Source organism: Salmo salar, chromosome ssa03 (assembly GCF_905237065.1).
Source record: "Salmo salar chromosome ssa03, Ssal_v3.1, whole genome shotgun sequence".
Lineage (NCBI taxonomy): Eukaryota > Metazoa > Chordata > Actinopteri > Salmoniformes > Salmonidae > Salmo > Salmo salar.
This window is the reverse complement of record NC_059444.1, coordinates 10345611-10367093: the sequence shown is the minus strand read 5'-3', so window position 1 is coordinate 10367093 and position 21483 is coordinate 10345611. Positions and strand designations below refer to the sequence as shown.

The 21483-nt window shown below is 40.0% G+C and overlaps 1 protein-coding gene across 1 annotated transcript in view; it reads left to right on the top strand.

The window, feature by feature from the left end:
• LOC106598267 (fibroblast growth factor 12) overlaps positions 1-21483 on the top strand; it is a 71804-nt gene that overhangs the window by 7916 nt on the left and 42405 nt on the right. The gene's annotated exons all lie outside the window — the stretch shown is intronic.

The following is a 21483-nucleotide window of genomic DNA, read 5'->3' as shown; positions in this document are numbered from 1 at the left end:
ACAAAATATACATTCAGCAGTCCATTAATCAATTGGTGTGTGTGTGTGTGTGCTGTGGGGTTGAAGCTACGAGCCTATATGCTTGGCTCTCTCATCCCTTCCAGGCTTCTCGGAAGGAACGTGGACAATGAGCCTGTCATAGCGGATGTATACAATGTCTCCATGCGCTCTGGCAGCTTTCATGCCTGGGATCAGTTCTTTCCTCTTCTGGCACACAGCTTCAGGATAGTCCTCATTGAGGAAGATATACATTCCTCTCAAGTTCTTGGCCCCTTCCAGAACATCTAACTTGTCCTTGAACCTCAGGAACTTAACCACTATTGGCCTGGTCCTGTCACCTGGGCCGGTGGGCAGGCCCAGTCACGGTGGGTGTGGGCATGCTCCACCTTAATCTTATTGTGGTCTATCTTCAATTTCTCCGAGATAATTTCCCTCGCTTTGTCCTCAGACTCCGTCCAGGTCTCATGTGGAGATTCTGCAATTCCATCCACAACCATGTTGTTCTGCCTTGATTGTCCCTTCGAGATAGTCTAATTTATCTGTCATTGTTATCATGGATTCACATACAGAACTGATGTCCTCTCTCACTGACTTACAGATTGCTGTCATCTTGCCATTCTCCTGTTTCAACTCATCGAGCTGACCCTGGGAGAACTGCAAACTGTTCTTCAGGTCCTGGACCTCTCTGGTCAGGTCGTTCATTTTTTTTATTAGTTGACTCCACCAGTATTTGGACAAAACACTTGAAGCTATTTTCTTGTTGTTGTAGAAACTGCTTCTAAAACTATTTTTGGTCGTTTAAAAGATCCTTCAAGTGTGAAAGAGAGAAACCACTGTCCTCAATGCTACTCCTGTTGACTTTGGTCTTTGTCATGGTAGTGTGAAAGAGAGAAACCACTGTCCTCAATGCTACTCCTGTTGGCTTTGGTCTTTGTCATGGTAGTGTGAAAGAGAGAAACCACTGTCCTCAATGCTACTCCTGTTGGCTTTGGTCTTTGTCATGGTAGTGTGAAAGAGAGAAACCACTGTCCTCAATGCTACTCCTGTTGGCTTTGGTCTTTGTCATGGTAGTGTGAAAGAGAGAAACCACTGTCCTCAATGCTACTCCTGTTGGCTTTGGTCTTTGTCATGGTAGTGTGAAAGAGAGAAACCACTGTCCTCAATGCTACTCCTGTTGGCTTTGGTCTTTGTCATGGTAGTGTGCAGGGCAGGTTACGTTGTTACTCATCACAGTTGCAGACAGGTTCAAGTCACAGGGAAGATTGAAAACAACAAACCCTGTCCATGTAATTTTATTCGGTGTGATCTAAAAGGCACTAATCTGAGACAATTGATAGATACGGTGCCAGATATTGATTCTATGATAAAGCTGTTGACCAGTGTTGCCACTTTAAAGTCGTATCGTTATTTATATGTGTCACGTATACTCCCTGTCCGGCCTCTAGGTCATCAGGCTGCTGATTATACTCCCTCTCCTTCCTCTAGGTCATCAGGCTGCTGATTATCCTCCCTCTCTGACCTCTAGGTCATCAGGCTGCTGATTATACTCCCTCTCCTCCCTCTAGGTCATCAGACTGCTGATTATCCTCCCTCTCCTCCCTCTAGGTCATCAGGCTGCTGATTATCCTCCCTCTCCTCCCTCTAGGTCATCAGGCTGCTGATTATCCTCCCTCTCCTCCCTCTAGGTCATCAGGCTGCTGATTATCCTCCCTCTCCTCCCTCTAGGTCATCAGGCTGCTGATTATCCTCCCTCTCCTCCCTCTAGGTCATCAGGCTGCTGATTATCCTCCCTCTCTGACCTCTAGGTCATCAGGCTGCTGATTATCCTCCCTCTCTGACCTCTAGGTCATCAGGCTGCTGATTATACTCCCTCTCTGACCTCTAGGTCATCAGACTGCTGATTATACTCCCTCTCTGACCTCTAGGTCATCAGGCTGCTGATTATCCTCCCTCTCCTCCCTCTAGGTCATCAGGCTGCTGATTATCCTCCCTCTCCTCCCTCTAGGTCATCAGGCTGCTGATTATACTCCCTCTCTGACCTCTAGGTCATCAGACTGCTGATTATACTCCCTCTCCTCCCTCTAGGTCATCAGGCTGCTGATTATACTCCCTCTCCTTCCTCTAGGTCATCAGGCTGCTGATTATCCTCCCTCTCTGACCTCTAGGTCATCAGGCTGCTGATTATCCTCCCTCTCCTCCCTCTAGGTCATCAGGCTGCTGATTATCCTCCCTCTCTGACCTCTAGGTCATCAGGCTGCTGATTATCCTCCCTCTCCTCCCTCTAGGTCATCAGGCTGCTGATTATACTCCCTCTCTGACCTCTAGGTCATCAGGCTGCTGATTATCCTCCCTCTCCTCCCTCTAGGTCATCAGGCTGCTGATTATCCTCCCTCTCCTCCCTCTAGGTCATCAGGCTGCTGATTATACTCCCTCTCCTTCCTCTAGGTCATCAGACTGCTGATTATCCTCCCTCTCCTCCCTCTAGGTCATCAGGCTGCTGATTATCCTCCCTCTCCTCCCTCTAGGTCATCAGACTGCTGATTATCCTCCCTCTCCTCCCTCTAGGTCATCAGGCTGCTGATTATCCTCCCTCTCCTCCCTCTAGGTCATCAGACTGCTGATTATACTCCCTCTCCTCCCTCTAGGTCATCAGGCTGCTGATTATCCTCCCTCTCCTCCCTCTAGGTCATCAGGCTGCTGATTATCCTCCCTCTCAGACCTCTAGGTCATCAGGCTGCTGATTATCCTCCCTCTCCTCCCTCTAGGTCATCAGGCTGCTGATTATACTCCCTCTCTGACCTCTAGGTCATCAGGCTGCTGATTATCCTCCCTCTCCTCCCTCTAGGTCATCAAGCTGCTGATTATCCTCCCTCTCTGACCTCTAGGTCATCAGGCTGCTGATTATCCTCCCTCTCTGACCTCTAGGTCATCAGGCTGCTGATTATCCTCCCTCTCTGACCTCTAGGTCATCAGGCTGCTGATTATACTCCCTCTCTGACCTCTAGGTCATCAGGCTGCTGATTATCCTCCCTCTCCTCCCTCTAGGTCATCAGGCTGCTGATTATCCTCCCTCTCCTCCCTCTAGGTCATCAGGCTGCTGATTATCCTCCCTCTCCTCCCTCTAGGTCATCAGGCTGCTGATTATCCTCCCTCTCCTCCCTCTAGGTCATCAGGCTGCTGATTATCCTCCCTCTCTGACCTCTAGGTCATCAGGCTGCTGATTATCCTCCCTCTCTGACCTCTAGGTCATCAGGCTGCTGATTATCCTCCCTCTCCTCCCTCTAGGTCATCAGGCTGCTGATTATACTCCCTCTCCTCCCTCTAGGTCATCAGGCTGCTGATTATACTCCCTCTCTGACCTCTAGGTCATCAGGCTGCTGATTATCCTCCCTCTCCTCCCTCTAGGTCATCAGGCTGCTGATTATCCTCCCTCTCTGACCTCTAGGTCATCAGGCTGCTGATTATCCTCCCTCTCTGACCTCTAGGTCATCAGGCTGCTGATTATCCTCCCTCTCCTCCCTCTAGGTCATCAGGCTGCTGATTATACTCCCTCTCCTCCCTCTAGGTCATCAGGCTGCTGATTATCCTCCCTCTCTGACCTCTAGGTCATCAGGCTGCTGATTATCCTCCCTCTCTGACCTCTAGGTCATCAGGCTGCTGATTATCCTCCCTCTCCTCCCTCTAGGTCATCAGGCTGCTGATTATCCTCCCTCTCCTCCCTCTAGGTCATCAGGCTGCTGATTATACTCCCTCTCCTCCCTCTAGGTCATCAGGCTGCTGATTATCCTCCCTCTCCTCCCTCTAGGTCATCAGGCTGCTGATTATACTCCCTCTCTGACCTCTAGGTCATCAGGCTGCTGATTATACTCCCTCTCCTCCCTCTAGGTCATCAGGCTGCTGATTATACTCCCTCTCTGACCTCTAGGTCATCAGGCTGCTGATTATCCTCCCTCTCCTCCCTCTAGGTCATCAGGCTGCTGATTATCCTCCCTCTCTGACCTCTAGGTCATCAGGCTGCTGATTATCCTCCCTCTCTGACCTCTAGGTCATCAGGCTGCTGATTATCCTCCCTCTCCTCCCTCTAGGTCATCAGGCTGCTGATTATACTCCCTCTCCTCCCTCTAGGTCATCAGGCTGCTGATTATCCTCCCTCTCTGACCTCTAGGTCATCAGGCTGCTGATTATCCTCCCTCTCTGACCTCTAGGTCATCAGGCTGCTGATTATCCTCCCTCTCCTCCCTCTAGGTCATCAGGCTGCTGATTATCCTCCCTCTCTGACCTCTAGGTCATCAGGCTGCTGATTATCCTCCCTCTCCTCCCTCTAGGTCATCAGGCTGCTGATTATCCTCCCTCTCTGACCTCTAGGTCATCAGGCTGCTGATTATACTCCCTCTCCTCCCTCTAGGTCATCAGGCTGCTGATTATACTCCCTCTCCTCCCTCTAGGTCATCAGGCTGCTGATTATCCTCCCTCTCCTCCCTCTAGGTCATCAGGCTGCTGATTATCCTCCCTCTCTGACCTCTAGGTCATCAGGCTGCTGATTATACTCCCTCTCTGACCTCTAGGTCATCAGGCTGCTGATTATCCTCCCTCTCCTCCCTCTAGGTCATCAGGCTGCTGATTATCCTCCCTCTCCTCCCTCTAGGTCATCAGGCTGCTGATTATCCTCCCTCTCTGACCTCTAGGTCATCAGGCTGCTGATTATCCTCCCTCTCCTCCCTCTAGGTCATCAGGCTGCTGATTATCCTCCCTCTCCTCCCTCTAGGTCATCAGGCTGCTGATTATCCCACTCACCTGGACTCCATCACCTCCTTGATTATCTTCTCTGTATCTGTCACTCCCCTTGGTTCTTTCCTCAGGTGTTATTGACTCTGTTTTCATGTCGGTGTGTTGTTTGTGTTTCGTGTTTATTGTTTTGTTTATTTATTAAAACACTCACTCCCTGTACTTGCTTCCCGACTCTCAGCGCACTTGTTACAATATGGCATTAAAATACACATTATTTATGAGGAAACCGGAACCAATGAAGCAACTGTGATAGAATTGTTTAATACCATACACATCAAAAGCTAAACGCTAATTGACTTTATATTTGTTGTTATTGTGATGTAATTCTCGTATGAAATTTAAAGCGAGTTAACTGGGGTTCAATTAATTTCAATTTTTTTTTCTCCCTTTTTTGTGATCAAATTCGAAGAAGAAAAGTATAGAGTATTCACATTGACTTTATGAGTGTAAAGACAATATCTTGACAAGTGCACAGAGGGAAATGTTCATGAGCAACATGTTGCCTGAACCGATAAAGGCAAGGCCGCTATCTACTTGCAGCTTTCAAATGAAGGGGGTTGCAGGTAGCCTAGTGGTTAAAGCGTCGGGCCTGAAGGTTGCTAGTTCGAACACCCGAGCCGAAAAGGAGAGAAAAAACATATGTCTGTGCCCTTGAGCAAGGCACTTACACACAAACCGGCTGCGCACGTGCGCCATCGTGCATAAACTTATTTTGTCCCCCTACACCAAACGCGATCACGACATGCAGGTTAAAATATCAAAACAAACTCTAAACTAATTATATTAATTTGGGGACAGGTCGAAAAACATTAAACATTTATGGCAATTTAGCTAGTTAGCTTACACTTGCTAGCTAATTTGTCCTATTTAGCTAGCTTGCTCTTGCTAGTTAATTTGTCCTATTTAGCTAGCTTGCTGTTGCTAGTTAATTTGTCCTATTTAGCTAGCTTGCTGTTGCTAGCTAATTTGTCCTATTTAGCTAGCTTGCTGTTGCTAGCTAATTTGTCCTGGGATATAAACATTAGGTTGTTATTTTACCTGAAATGCACAAGGTCCTCTACTCCGCAATTAATCCACACATAAAACGGTCAACCAAGTCGTTTCTAGTCATCTCTCCTCCTTCCAGGCTTTCTCATCTTTGAACTTATATGGTGATCGGCATCTAAACTTTCATAGTATTACCACGACGACCGGCAAAACAGTTCGTCTTTCAATCACCCATGTGGGTATAACCAATGAGGAGATGGCACGTGGGTACCTGCTTCTATAAACCAATGAGGAGATGGGAGAGGCAGGACTTGCAGCGTGATCTGCGTCAGAAATAGGAATGACTTCTATTTTAGCCCTTGGCAACGCAGACGCTCGTTGATGCGCGCGAGCAGTGTGGGTGCAATAATTGAATAACATAGATTCCTAAATATATTTTGCGACGCGAGTGGTGTGGTCAGTCTGTTAACCCTAGCCGTTAATAATGGCTGGCCATGAACCCATTTTTAGAGGCCGTCTCAGGGGGAGTTGGGACATGCAAGAAACACATTTCCAATTTACACATGCTTAAAATAGACACTTGTATATGTGTGAAATACCACATGAAAACGTATGCACTCACTACTGTAAGTCGCTCTGGTTAAGAGCGTCTGGTAAGTGACTAAAATGAAAGGAAATAGGATAAATACAAGCACCCTCCATATTATATTATAATACAGTTCAATACTACCAGTATGTACTGTAGGCTGTCCATTGACCTGAACTGTAAACATGCACAGAAATAGATTAGTGGCTGTCCATTGACCTGAACTGTAAACATGCACAGAAATAGATTAGTGGCTGTCCATTGACCTGAACTATAAACATGCACAGAAAGAAATGAGTTGCTGTCCATTGACCTGAACTGTAAACATGCACAGAAATAGATTAGTGGCTGTCCATTGACCTGAACTGTAAACATGCACAGAAAGAAATGAGTTGCTGTCCATTGACCTGAACTGTAAACATGCACAGAAATAGATTAGTAGCTGTCCATTGACCTGAACTGTAAACATGCACAGAAATAGATTTGTGGCTGTCCATTGACCTGAACTGTAAACATGCACAGAAATAGATCAGTGGCTGTCCATTGACATGAACTGTAAACATGCACAGAAAGAGATGAGTTGCTGTCCATTGACCTGAACTGTATGCCTTCTTTCCTGAAGGCCCTAAAACTGACATTCCATCATGCTGCATATGAGACGGGTGTAACTATGTTTATGGAATGGAGGAGAGAGGTGTAACTATGTTTATTAAATGGAGGAGAGGGGTGTAACTATGTTTATTAAATAGGAGAGAGGGGTGTAACTATGTTTATTAAATAGAGGAGAGGGGTGTAACTATGTTTATTAAATAGGGGAGAGGGGTGTAACTATGTTTATTAAATAGGGGAGAGGGGTGTAACTATGTTTATTAAATGGAGGAGAGGGGTGTAACTATGTTTATTAAATGGAGGAGAGGGGTGTAACTATGTTTATTAAATGGAGGAGAGGGGTGTAACTATGTTTATTAAATAGGGGAGAGGGGTGTAACTATGTTTATTATATGGAGGAGAGGGGTGTAACTATGTTTATTAAATGGGGAGAGGGGTGGAACTATGTTTATTAAATAGGGGAGAGGGGTGTAACTATGTTTATTAAATAGAGGAGAGGGGTGTAACTATGCTTATTAAATAGGGGAGAGGGGTGTAACTATGTTTATTAAATAGAGGAGAGGGGTGTAACTATGTTTATTATATGGAGGAGAGGGGTGTAACTATGTTTATTAAATAGAGGAGAGGGGTGTAACTATGTTTATTAAATAGAGGAGAGGGGTGTAACTATGTTTATTAAATGGAGGAGAGGGGTGTAACTATGTTTATTAAATAGGGGAGAGGGGTGTAACTATGTTTATTAAATAGAGGAGAGGGGTGTAACTATGTTTATTAAATAGGGGAGAGGGGTGTAACTATGTTTATTAAATAGGGGAGAGGGGTGTAACTATGTTTATTAAATAGAGGAGAGGGGTGTAACTATGTTTATTAAATAGAGGAGAGGGGTGTAACTATGTTTATTAAATAGAGGAGAGGGGTGTAACTATGTTTATTAAATAGGGGAGAGGGGTGTAACTATGTTTATCAAATGGAGGAGAGGGGTGTAACTATGTTTATTAAATGATGTAGAGGGGTTTAACTATGTTTATTAAATAGGAGAGAGGGGTGTAACTATGTTTATTAAATGGAGGAGAGGGGTGTAACTATGTTTATTAAATGATGTAGAGGGGTTTAACTATGTTTATTAAATAGGGGAGAGGGGTGTAACTATGTTTATTAAATAGAGGAAAGGGGTGTAACTATGTTTATTAAATAGGGGAGAGGGTGTAACTATGTTTATTAAACTGAGGAGAGGGGTGTAACTATGTTTATTAAATAGGGGAGAGGGGTGTAACTATGTTTATTATATGGAGGAGAGGGGTGTAACTATGTTTATTAAATGGAGGAGAGGGGTGTAACTATGTTTATTAAATAGAGGAGAGGGGTGTAACTATGTTTATTAAATAGAGGACAGGGGTGGAACTATGTTTATTAAATGGAGGAGAGGGGTGTAACTATGTTTATTAAATAGAGGAGAGGGGTGTAACTATGTTTATTAAATGGAGGAGAGGGGTGTAACTATGTTTATTAAATAGGGGAGAGGGTGTAACTATGTTTATTAAATGGAGGAGAGGGGTGTAACTATGTTTATTAAATAGGGGAGAGGGGGTGTAACCATGTTTATTAAATAGAGGAGAGGGGTGTAACTATTTTTATTAAATGGAGGAGAGGGGTGTAACTATGTTTATTAAATAGGAGAGAGGGGTGTAACTATGTTTATTAAATGGAGGAGATGGGTGTAACTATGTTTATTAAATAGGGGAGAGGGGTGTAACTATGTTATTAAATAGAGGAGAGGGGTGTAACTATGTTTATTAAATAGGAGAGAGGGGTGTAACTATGTTTATTAAATGGAGGAGATGGGTGTAACTATGTTTATTAAATGGGGAGAGGGGTGTAACTATGTTATTAAATAGAGGAGAGGGGTGTAACTATGTTTATTAAATAGGAGAGAGGGGTGTAACTATGTTTATTAAATGGAGGAGATGGGTGTAACTATGTTTATTAAATAGGGGAGAGGGGTGTAACTATGTTTATTATATGGAGGAGAGGGGTGTAACTATGTTTATTAAATGGGGAGAGGGGTGGAACTATGTTTATTAAATAGGGGAGAGGGGTGTAACTATGTTTATTAAATAGAGGAGAGGGGTGTAACTATGCTTATTAAATAGGGGAGAGGGGTGTAACTATGTTTATTAAATAGAGGAGAGGGGTGTAACTATGTTTATTATATGGAGGAGAGGGGTGTAACTATGTTTATTAAATAGAGGAGAGGGGTGTAACTATGTTTATTAAATAGAGGAGAGGGGTGTAACTATGTTTATTAAATGGAGGAGAGGGGTGTAACTATGTTTATTAAATAGGGGAGAGGGGTGTAACTATGTTTATTAAATAGAGGAGAGGGGTGTAACTATGTTTATTAAATAGGGGAGAGGGGTGTAACTATGTTTATTAAATAGAGGAGAGGGGTGTAACTATGTTTATTAAATAGAGGACAGGGGTGGAACTATGTTTATTAAATGGAGGAGAGGGGTGTAACTATGTTTATTAACTAGGGGAGAGGGGTGTAACTATGTTTATTAAATGGAGGAGAGGGGTGTAACTATGTTTATTAAATAGAGGACAGGGGTGGAACTATGTTTATTAAATGGAGGAGAGGGGTGTAACTATGTTTATTAAATAGGGGAGAGGGGTGTAACTATGTTTATTAAATAGAGGAGAGGGGTGTAACTATGTTTATTAAATGGAGGAGAGAGGGGTGTAACTATGTTTATTTAATAGGGGAGAGGGGTGTAACTCTGTTTAATAAATAGGGGAGAGGGGTGTAACTATGTTTATTAAATAGAGGAGAGGGGTGTAACTATGTTTATTAAATAGGGGAGAGGGGTGTAACTATGTTTATTAAATAGGGGAGAGGGGTGTAACTATGTTTATTAAATAGAGGAGAGGGGTGTAACTATGTTTATTAAATAGGGGAGAGGGGTGTAACTATGTTTATTAAATGGAGGAGAGGGGTGTAACTATGTTTATTAAATAGAGGACAGGGGTGGAACTATGTTTATTAAATGGAGGAGAGGGGTGTAACTATGTTTATTAAATAGAGGAGAGGGGTGTAACTATGTTTATTAAATGGAGGAGAGGGGTGTAACTATGTTTATTAAATAGGGGAGAGGGTGTAACTATGTTTATTAAATGGAGGAGAGGGGTGTAACTATGTTTATTAAATAGGGGAGAGGGGGTGTAACCATGTTTATTAAATAGAGGAGAGGGGTGTAACTATTTTTATTAAATGGAGGAGAGGGGTGTAACTATGTTTATTAAATAGGAGAGAGGGGTGTAACTATGTTTATTAAATGGAGGAGATGGGTGTAACTATGTTTATTAAATAGGGGAGAGGGGTGTAACTATGTTTATTATATGGAGGAGGGGGGTGTAACTATGTTTATTAAATGGGGAGAGGGGTGGAACTATGTTTATTAAATAGGGGAGAGGGGTGTAACTATGTTTATTAAATAGAGGAGAGGGGTGTAACTATGCTTATTAAATAGGGGAGAGGGGTGTAACTATGTTTATTAAATAGAGGAGAGGGGTGTAACTATGTTTATTATATGGAGGAGAGGGGTGTAACTATGTTTATTAAATAGAGGAGAGGGGTGTAACTATGTTTTTTAAATAGAGGAGAGGGGTGTAACTATGTTTATTAAATGGAGGAGAGGGGTGTAACTATGTTTATTAAATAGGGGAGAGGGGTGTAACTATGTTTATTAAATAGAGGAGAGGGGTGTAACTATGTTTATTAAATAGGGGAGAGGGGTGTAACTATGTTTATTAAATAGGGGAGAGGGGTGTAACTATGTTTATTAAATAGGGGAGAGGGGTGTAACTATGTTTATTAAATAGAGGAGAGGGGTGTAACTATGTTTATTAAATAGGGGAGAGGGGTGTAACTATGTTTATTAAATGGAGGAGAGGGGTGTAACTATGTTTATTAAATGATGGAGAGGGGTTTAACTATGTTTATTAAATAGGGGAGAGGGGTGTAACTATGTTTATTAAATAGAGGAGAGGGGTGTAACTATGTTTATTAAATAGGGGAGAGGGTGTAACTATGTTTATTAAATGGAGGAGAGGGGTGTAACTATGTTTATTAAATAGGGGAGAGGGTGTAACTATGTTTATTAAATGGAGGAGAGGGATGTAACTATGTTTATTAAATAGAGGAGAGGGGTGTAACTATGTTTATTAAATAGGGGAGAGGGGTGTAACTATGTTTATTAAATAGAGGAGAGGGGTGTAACTATGTTTATTAAATAGAGGACAGGGGTGTAACTATGTTTATTAAATGGGGGAGAGGGGTGTAACTATGTTTATTAAATAGGGGAGAGGGGTGTAACTATGTTTATTAAATAGGGGAGAGGGGTGTAACTATGTTTATTAAATAGAGGAGAGGGGTGTAACTATGTTTATTAAATAGGGGAGAGGGGTGTAACTATGTTTATTAAATGGAGGAGAGGGGTGTAACTATGTTTATTAAATGATGGAGAGGGGTTTAACTATGTTTATTAAATAGGGGAGAGGGGTGTAACTATGTTTATTAAATAGAGGAGAGGGGTGTAACTATGTTTATTAAATAGGGGAGAGGGTGTAACTATGTTTATTAAATGGAGGAGAGGGGTGTAACTATGTTTATTAAATAGGGGAGAGGGTGTAACTATGTTTATTAAATGGAGGAGAGGGATGTAACTATGTTTATTAAATAGAGGAGAGGGGTGTAACTATTTTTATTAAATAGGGGAGAGGGGTGTAACTATGTTTATTAAATAGAGGAGAGGGGTGTAACTATGTTTATTAAATAGAGGACAGGGGTGTAACTATGTTTATTAAATGGGGGAGAGGGGTGTAACTATGTTATTAAATAGAGGAGAGGGGTGTAACTATGTTTATTAAATGGAGGAGAGGGGTGTAACTATGTTTATTATATGGAGGAGAGGGGTGTAACTATGTTTATTAAATAGGGGAGAGGGGTGTAACTATGTTTATTAAATGGAGGAGAGGGGTGTAACTATGTTTATTAAATGGGGGAGAGGGGTGTAACTATGTTTATTAAATAGAGGAGAGGGGTGTAACTATGTTTATTAAATGGAGGAGAGGGGTGTAACTATGTTTATTAAATAGAGGACAGGGGTGGAACTATGTTTATTAAATGGAGGAGAGGGGTGTAACTATGTTTATTAAATAGAGGAGAGGGGTGTAACTATGTTTATTAAATAGAGGACAGGGGTGTAACTATGTTTATTAAATGGGGGAGAGGGGTGTAACTATGTTATTAAATAGAGGAGAGGGGTGTAACTATGTTTATTAAATGGAGGAGAGGGGTGTAACTATGTTTATTATATGGAGGAGAGGGGTGTAACTATGTTTATTAAATAGGGGAGAGGGGTGTAACTATGTTTATTAAATGGAGGAGAGGGGTGTAACTATGTTTATTAAATGGGGGAGAGGGGTGTAACTATGTTTATTAAATAGAGGAGAGGGGTGTAACTATGTTTATTAAATGGAGGAGAGGGGTGTAACTATGTTTATTAAATAGAGGACAGGGGTGGAACTATGTTTATTAAATGGAGGAGAGGGGTGTAACTATGTTTATTAAATAGGGGAGAGGGGTGTAACTATGTTTATTAAATAGAGGAGAGGGGTGTAACTATGTTTATTAAATGGAGGAGAGAGGGGTGTAACTATGTTTATTTAATAGGGGAGAGGGGTGTAACTCTGTTTAATAAATAGGGGAGAGGGGTGTAACTATGTTTATTAAATAGAGGAGAGGGGTGTAACTATGTTTATTAAATAGGGGAGAGGGGTGTAACTATGTTTATTAAATAGGGGAGAGGGGTGTAACTATGTTTATTAAATAGAGGAGAGGGGTGTAACTATGTTTATTAAATAGGGGAGAGGGGTGTAACTATGTTTATTAAATGGAGGAGAGGGGTGTAACTATGTTTATTAAATAGAGGACAGGGGTGGAACTATGTTTATTAAATGGAGGAGAGGGGTGTAACTATGTTTATTAAATAGAGGAGAGGGGTGTAACTATGTTTATTAAATGGAGGAGAGGGGTGTAACTATGTTTATTAAATAGGGGAGAGGGGGTGTAACCATGTTTATTAAATAGAGGAGAGGGGTGTAACTATTTTTATTAAATGGAGGAGAGGGGTGTAACTATGTTTATTAAATAGGAGAGAGGGGTGTAACTATGTTTATTAAATGGAGGAGATGGGTGTAACTATGTTTATTAAATAGGGGAGAGGGGTGTAACTATGTTTATTATATGGAGGAGGGGGGTGTAACTATGTTTATTAAATGGGGAGAGGGGTGGAACTATGTTTATTAAATAGGGGAGAGGGGTGTAACTATGTTTATTAAATAGAGGAGAGGGGTGTAACTATGCTTATTAAATAGGGGAGAGGGGTGTAACTATGTTTATTAAATAGAGGAGAGGGGTGTAACTATGTTTATTATATGGAGGAGAGGGGTGTAACTATGTTTATTAAATAGAGGAGAGGGGTGTAACTATGTTTTTTAAATAGAGGAGAGGGGTGTAACTATGTTTATTAAATGGAGGAGAGGGGTGTAACTATGTTTATTAAATAGGGGAGAGGGGTGTAACTATGTTTATTAAATAGAGGAGAGGGGTGTAACTATGTTTATTAAATAGGGGAGAGGGGTGTAACTATGTTTATTAAATAGGGGAGAGCGGTGTAACTATGTTTATTAAATAGGGGAAAGGGGTGTAACTATGTTTATTAAATAGAGGAGAGGGGTGTAACTATGTTTATTAAATAGGGGAGAGGGGTGTAACTATGTTTATTAAATGGAGGAGAGGGGTGTAACTATGTTTATTAAATGATGGAGAGGGGTTTAACTATGTTTATTAAATAGGGGAGAGGGGTGTAACTATGTTTATTAAATAGAGGAGAGGGGTGTAACTATGTTTATTAAATAGGGGAGAGGGTGTAACTATGTTTATTAAATGGAGGAGAGGGGTGTAACTATGTTTATTAAATAGGGGAGAGGGTGTAACTATGTTTATTAAATGGAGGAGAGGGATGTAACTATGTTTATTAAATAGAGGAGAGGGGTGTAACTATGTTTATTAAATAGGGGAGAGGGGTGTAACTATGTTTATTAAATAGAGGAGAGGGGTGTAACTATGTTTATTAAATAGAGGACAGGGGTGTAACTATGTTTATTAAATGGGGGAGAGGGGTGTAACTATGTTTATTAAATAGGGGAGAGGGGTGTAACTATGTTTATTAAATAGGGGAGAGGGGTGTAACTATGTTTATTAAATAGAGGAGAGGGGTGTAACTATGTTTATTAAATAGGGGAGAGGGGTGTAACTATGTTTATTAAATGGAGGAGAGGGGTGTAACTATGTTTATTAAATGATGGAGAGGGGTTTAACTATGTTTATTAAATAGGGGAGAGGGGTGTAACTATGTTTATTAAATAGAGGAGAGGGGTGTAACTATGTTTATTAAATAGGGGAGAGGGTGTAACTATGTTTATTAAATGGAGGAGAGGGGTGTAACTATGTTTATTAAATAGGGGAGAGGGTGTAACTATGTTTATTAAATGGAGGAGAGGGATGTAACTATGTTTATTAAATAGAGGAGAGGGGTGTAACTATTTTTATTAAATAGAGGAGAGGGGTGTAACTATGTTTATTAAATAGAGGACAGGGGTGTAACTATGTTTATTAAATGGGGGAGAGGGGTGTAACTATGTTATTAAATAGAGGAGAGGGGTGTAACTATGTTTATTAAATGGAGGAGAGGGGTGTAACTATGTTTATTATATGGAGGAGAGGGGTGTAACTATGTTTATTAAATAGGGGAGAGGGGTGTAACTATGTTTATTAAATGGAGGAGAGGGGTGTAACTATGTTTATTAAATGGGGGAGAGGGGTGTAACTATGTTTATTAAATAGAGGAGAGGGGTGTAACTATGTTATTAAATAGAGGAGAGGGGTGTAACTATGTTTATTAAATGGAGGAGAGGGGTGTAACTATGTTTATTAAATAGAGGAGAGGGGTGTAACTATGTTTATTAAATGGAGGAGAGGGGTGTAACTATGTTTATTAAATGGGGGAGAGGGGTGTAACTATGTTTATTAAATGGAGGAGAGGGGTGTAACTATGTTTATTAAATAGAGGAGAGGGGTGTAACTATGTTTATTAAATAGGGAGAGGGGTGTAACTATGTTTATTAAATGGAGGAGAGGGGTGTAACTATGTTTATTATATGGAGGAGAGGGGTGTAACTATGTTTATTAAATAGAGGAGAGGGGTGTAACTATGTTTATTAAATAGAGGAGAGGGGTGTAACTATGTTTATTAAATAGGGGAGAGGGGTGTAACTATGTTTATTATATGGAGGAGAGGGGTGGAACTATGTTTATTAAATGGGGGAGAGGGGTGTAACTATGTTTATTAAATAGGGGAGAGGGGTGTAACTATGTTTATTAAATAGAGGAGAGGGGTGTAACTATGTTTATTAAATAGAGGAGAGGGGTGTAACTACGTTTATTAAATAGAGGAGAGGGGTGTAACTATGTTTATTAAATGGAGGAGAGGGGTGTAACTATGTTTATTAAATGGAGGAGAGGGGTGTAACTATGTTTATTAAATGGAGGAGGGGTGTAACCATGTTTATTAAATGGAGGAGAGGGGTGTAACTATGTTTATTAAATGGAGGAGAGGGGTGTAACTATGTTTATTAAATGGAGGAGAGGGGTGTAACTATGTTTATTAAATAAAGGAGAGGGGTGTAACTATGTTTATTAAACGGAGGAGAGGGGTGTAACTATGTTTATTAAATGGAGGAGAGGGGTGTAACTATGTTTATTAAATAGAGGAGAGGGGTGTAACTATGTTTATTAAATGGAGGAGAGGGGTATAACTATGTTTATTATATGGAGGAGAGGGGTGTAACTATGTTTATTAAATAGAGGAGAGGGGTGTAACTATGTTTATTATATGGAGGAGAGGGGTGGAACTATGTTTATTAAATGGGGGAGAGGGGTGTAACTATGTTTATTAAATGGAGGAGAGGGGTGTAACTATGTTTATTAAATGGAGGAGAGGGGTGTAACTATGTTTATTAAATGGAGGAGAGGGGTGTAACTATGTTTATTAAATGGAGGAGAGGGGTGTAACTATGTTTATTAAATGATGGAGAGGGGTTTAACTATGTTTATTAAATAGGGGAGAGGGGTGTAACTATGTTTATTAAATAGAGGAGAGGGGTGTAACTATGTTTATTAAATAGGGGAGAGGGTGTAACTATGTTTATTAAATGGAGGAGAGGGGTGTAACTATGTTTATTAAATAGGGGAGAGGGTGTAACTATGTTTATTAAATGGAGGAGAGGGATGTAACTATGTTTATTAAATAGAGGAGAGGGGTGTAACTATTTTTATTAAATAGGGGAGAGGGGTGTAACTATGTTTATTAAATAGAGGAGAGGGGTGTAACTATGTTTATTAAATAGAGGACAGGGGTGTAACTATGTTTATTAAATGGGGGAGAGGGGTGTAACTATGTTATTAAATAGAGGAGAGGGGTGTAACTATGTTTATTAAATGGAGGAGAGGGGTGTAACTATGTTTATTATATGGAGGAGAGGGGTGTAACTATGTTTATTAAATAGGGGAGAGGGGTGTAACTATGTTTATTAAATGGAGGAGAGGGGTGTAACTATGTTTATTAAATGGGGAGAGGGGTGTAACTATGTTTATTAAATAGAGGAGAGGGGTGTAACTATGTTATTAAATAGAGGAGAGGGGTGTAACTATGTTTATTAAATGGAGGAGAGGGGTGTAACTATGTTTATTAAATAGAGGAGAGGGGTGTAACTATGTTTATTAAATGGAGGAGAGGGGTGTAACTATGTTTATTAAATGGGGGAGAGGGGTGTAACTATGTTTATTAAATGGAGGAGAGGGGTGTAACTATGTTTATTAAATAGAGGAGAGGGGTGTAACTATGTTTATTAAATAGGGGAGAGGGGTGTAACTATGTTTATTAAATGGAGGAGAGGGGTGTAACTATGTTTATTATATGGAGGAGAGGGGTGTAACTATGTTTATTAAATAGAGGAGAGGGGTGTAACTATGTTTATTAAATAGAGGAGAGGGGTGTAACTATGTTTATTAAATAGGGGAGAGGGGTGTAACTATGTTTATTATATGGAGGAGAGGGGTGGAACTATGTTTATTAAATGGGGGAGAGGGGTGTAACTATGTTTATTAAATAGGGGAGAGGGGTGTAACTATGTTTATTAAATAGAGGAGAGGGGTGTAACTATGTTTATTAAATAGAGGAGAGGGGTGTAACTACGTTTATTAAATAGAGGAGAGGGGTGTAACTATGTTTATTAAATGGAGGAGAGGGGTGTAACTATGTTTATTAAATGGAGGAGAGGGGTGTAACTATGTTTATTAAATGGAGGAGGGGGTGTAACCATGTTTATTAAATGGAGGAGAGGGGTGTAACTATGTTTATTAAATGGAGGAGAGGGGTGTAACTATGTTTATTAAATGGAGGAGAGGGGTGTAACTATGTTTATTAAATAAAGGAGAGGGGTGTAACTATGTTTATTAAACGGAGGAGAGGGGTGTAACTATGTTTATTAAATGGAGGAGAGGGGTGTAACTATGTTTATTAAATAGAGGAGAGGGGTGTAACTATGTTTATTAAATGGAGGAGAGGGGTATAACTATGTTTATTATATGGAGGAGAGGGGTGTAACTATGTTTATTAAATAGAGGAGAGGGGTGTAACTATGTTTATTATATGGAGGAGAGGGGTGGAACTATGTTTATTAAATGGGGGAGAGGGGTGTAACTATGTTTATTAAATGGAGGAGAGGGGTGTAACTATGTTTATTAAATGGAGGAGAGGGGTGTAACTATGTTTATTAAATGGAGGAGAGGGGTGTAACTATGTTTATTAAATGGAGGAGAGGGGTGTAACTATGTTTATTAAATGGAGGAGAGGGGTGTAACTATGTTTATTAAATAGGGGAGAGGGTGTAACTATGTTTATTAAATGGAGGAGAGGGGTGTAACTATGTTTATTAAATAGGGGAGAGGGTGTAACTATGTTTATTAAATGGAGGAGAGGGGTGTAACTATGTTTATTAAATAGAGGAGAGGGGTGTAACTATGTTTATTAAATGGAGGAGAGGGGTGTATCTATGTTTATTAAATGGAGGAGAGGGGTGTAACTATGTTTATTAAATAGAGGAGAGCGGTGTAACTATGTTTATTAAATGGAGGAGAGGGGTGTAACTATGTTTATTAAATAGAGGAGAGGGGTGTAACTATGTTTATCAATAGGGACAGTACTCTATGAAAGTGACTAGAAACTAGCCTTGTAGTTTTTGAACTTGTGTAAGGTTTTTGAACGATCTTCAATGGGAAAAAACGTCTTCTGCCAAATACTTAATAAAAGGCGTCTGACAGAAGTAAATTAAGCCACAAACATACATGTGATTTTATATACACTGAATGGACAAAACATTAGGAACACCTGCTCTTTCCATGACATAGGCTGACCAGGTGAATCCAGGTGAAAGCTATGATCCCTCATTGATGTCACTTGTTAAATCCACTTCAATCAGTGTAGATGAAGGGGAGGAGACAGGTTAAAGAAGGTTTTTAAGCCTTGAGACAATAGAGACATGGTTTGTGTATGTGTGCTTTTCAGCCTGTGAATGGGCAAGACAAAATATTTAGGTGGCTTTGAACAGGGTATGGTAGTAGGTGCCAGGCGCACTGGTTTGAGTGTGTCACGAACTGGGTTTTCCTCGCTCAACAGTTTCCCATGTGTATCAAGGATGGTCCACCACACAAAGGACATCCAGCCAACTTGAGACAACTTTGAGAAGCATTGGAGTCAACATGGGCCAGCATCCCTGTGGTACGCATTCGACATCTTGTAGAGTCCATGCCCCAACGAATTGAGTCTGTTTTGAGGGCAAAAGGGGGTGCAACTCAATATTAGGGAGGTGTTCCTAATGTTTTGTACACTCAGTGTATATCTTAAATGACCATGTTTTCACAAATTTCATGATATAATCGTCAAGACCATTCAAAAGATTAGGGGACATGACCAGGAAGTGAAATGGAATTAACTGCCTTAATGTTACTGGACCCCAGGAAGAGTAGCTTTTGCCTTGGCAGTAGCTAATGAGAATCCTTAATAAATGCAAATACACTTCTTATTATATCATGAAAATGTTCACTATCACACCTCCCTTTGTGTCACATGGTTACTTTTCCAGTACAGTAACTTTGTTTTATATGCAAGATAAAAGTGTAAACAAATGCAGTATGCTCTAAGGACAAAAAAAAGCTAGATAGAGATAACGTTCGAACTTGATGCATGACAAAGACGCAATGCTAAGGTTTGTCCACAAGATGGCGCTAGATATAAGACAATATGCAGAACTCTTGGAACGGCGTGGCCTGCTGTGGCACTGCACACCCGGGTTGACAGCCTCACAGCTGGTGAACAAGATCACTTTGGCCGCACTGTCGTAAATGTTCCAATATCTCCACAACATACTGAAGGCTGACTAAGCTTTGTTGAGGCTAAAATGACATAAACAAATAAAGGAGCATTTGTCATTTGTACAGTGACAAGTACACCGAAAGTATTTACCGACATTTACATGACACCTATATTGACTGATATGTTATGTTATGTTGCTACTGTTGTCTATAATATGACAAATATTATAGAAAAACATAAAACCTTAATTGGAGAGAGAGGGGGGAGTAGCTTACTGCATCATTGATTCATTTTCGGAGAAGACGTCAAACCCAGACGAAGTTAATGCGGTTCTTGTCGATTCTCCGTGGCAGGGAGCCAAGAGGTTTTCCATGTATGGCTCACGTCATGCTCCCTCCCACCCTTTAAGCCACTGTCGTGTGTGCCCTCCTATATGAGGACACACACGACACAGGACACAGAGCCAGAAAGAAAATCACTCACACACACATAGACGCACACCACCTTTCATCAGTTAATATAACAGAGGTCAGGAACTGGCACTTTCCTTGAGATGGCCTGCCAGAACACTTTCTTGATAGTGGCAGACTTGATATAACACTTGTTATAAAGTCATCAGACTTGATATAACACTTGTTATGAAGTCATCAGAAATGATATAACACTTGTTATAAAGTCATCAGACTTGATATAACACTTGTTATAAAGTCATCAGACATGATATAACACTTGTTATAAAGTCATCAGAAATGATATAACACTTGTTATAAAGTCATCAGACATGATATAACACTTGTTATAAAGTCATCAGACTTGATATAACACTTGTTATAAAGTCATCAGACTTGATATAACACTTGTTATGAAGTCCTCAGACATGATATAACACTTGTTATAAAGTCATCAGACTTGATATAACACTTGTTATAAAGTCATCAGACATGATATAACACTTGTTATAAAGTCATCAGACATGATATAACACTTGTTATGAAGTCATCAGACATGATATAACACTTGTTATAAAGTCATCAGACTTGATATAACACTTGTTATAAAGTCATCAGAAATGATATAACACTTGTTATAAAGTCATCAGACTTGATATAACACTTGTTATGAAGTCATCAGACATGATATAACACTTGTTATAAAGTCATCAGACTTGATATAACACTTGTTATAAAGTCATCAGACTTGATATAACACTTGTTATAAAGTCATCAGACTTGATATAACACTTGTTATGAAGTCCTCAGACATGATATAACACTTGTTATAAAGTCATCAGACTTGATATAACACTTGTTATAAAGTCATCAGACATGATATAACACTTGTTATAAAGTCTTCAGACATGATATAACACTTGTTATGAAGTCATCAGACATGATATAACACTTGTTATAAAGTCATCAGACTTGATATAACACTTGTTATAAAGTCATCAGACATGATATAACACTTGTTATAAAGTCATCAGACTTGATATAACACTTGTTATAAAGTCATCAGACATGATATAACACTTGTTATAAAGTCATCAGACATGATATAACACTTGTTATGAAGTCATCAGACATGATATAACACTTGTTATGAAGTCATCAGACTTGATATAACACTTGTTATAAAGTCATCAGACATGATATAACACTTGTTATAAAGTCATCAGACATGATATAACACTTGTTATAAAGTCATCAGACATGATATAACACTTGTTATAAAGTCATCAGACATGATATAACACTTGTTATGAAGTCATCAGACTTGATATAATACTTGTTATGAAGTCATCAGACATGATATAACACTTGTTATGAAGTCATCAGATATGATATAATACTTGTTATGAAGTCATCAGACATGATATAATACTTGTTATGAAGTCATCAGAAATTATATAATACTTGTTATGAAGTCATCAGACATGATATAATACTTGTTATAAAGTCA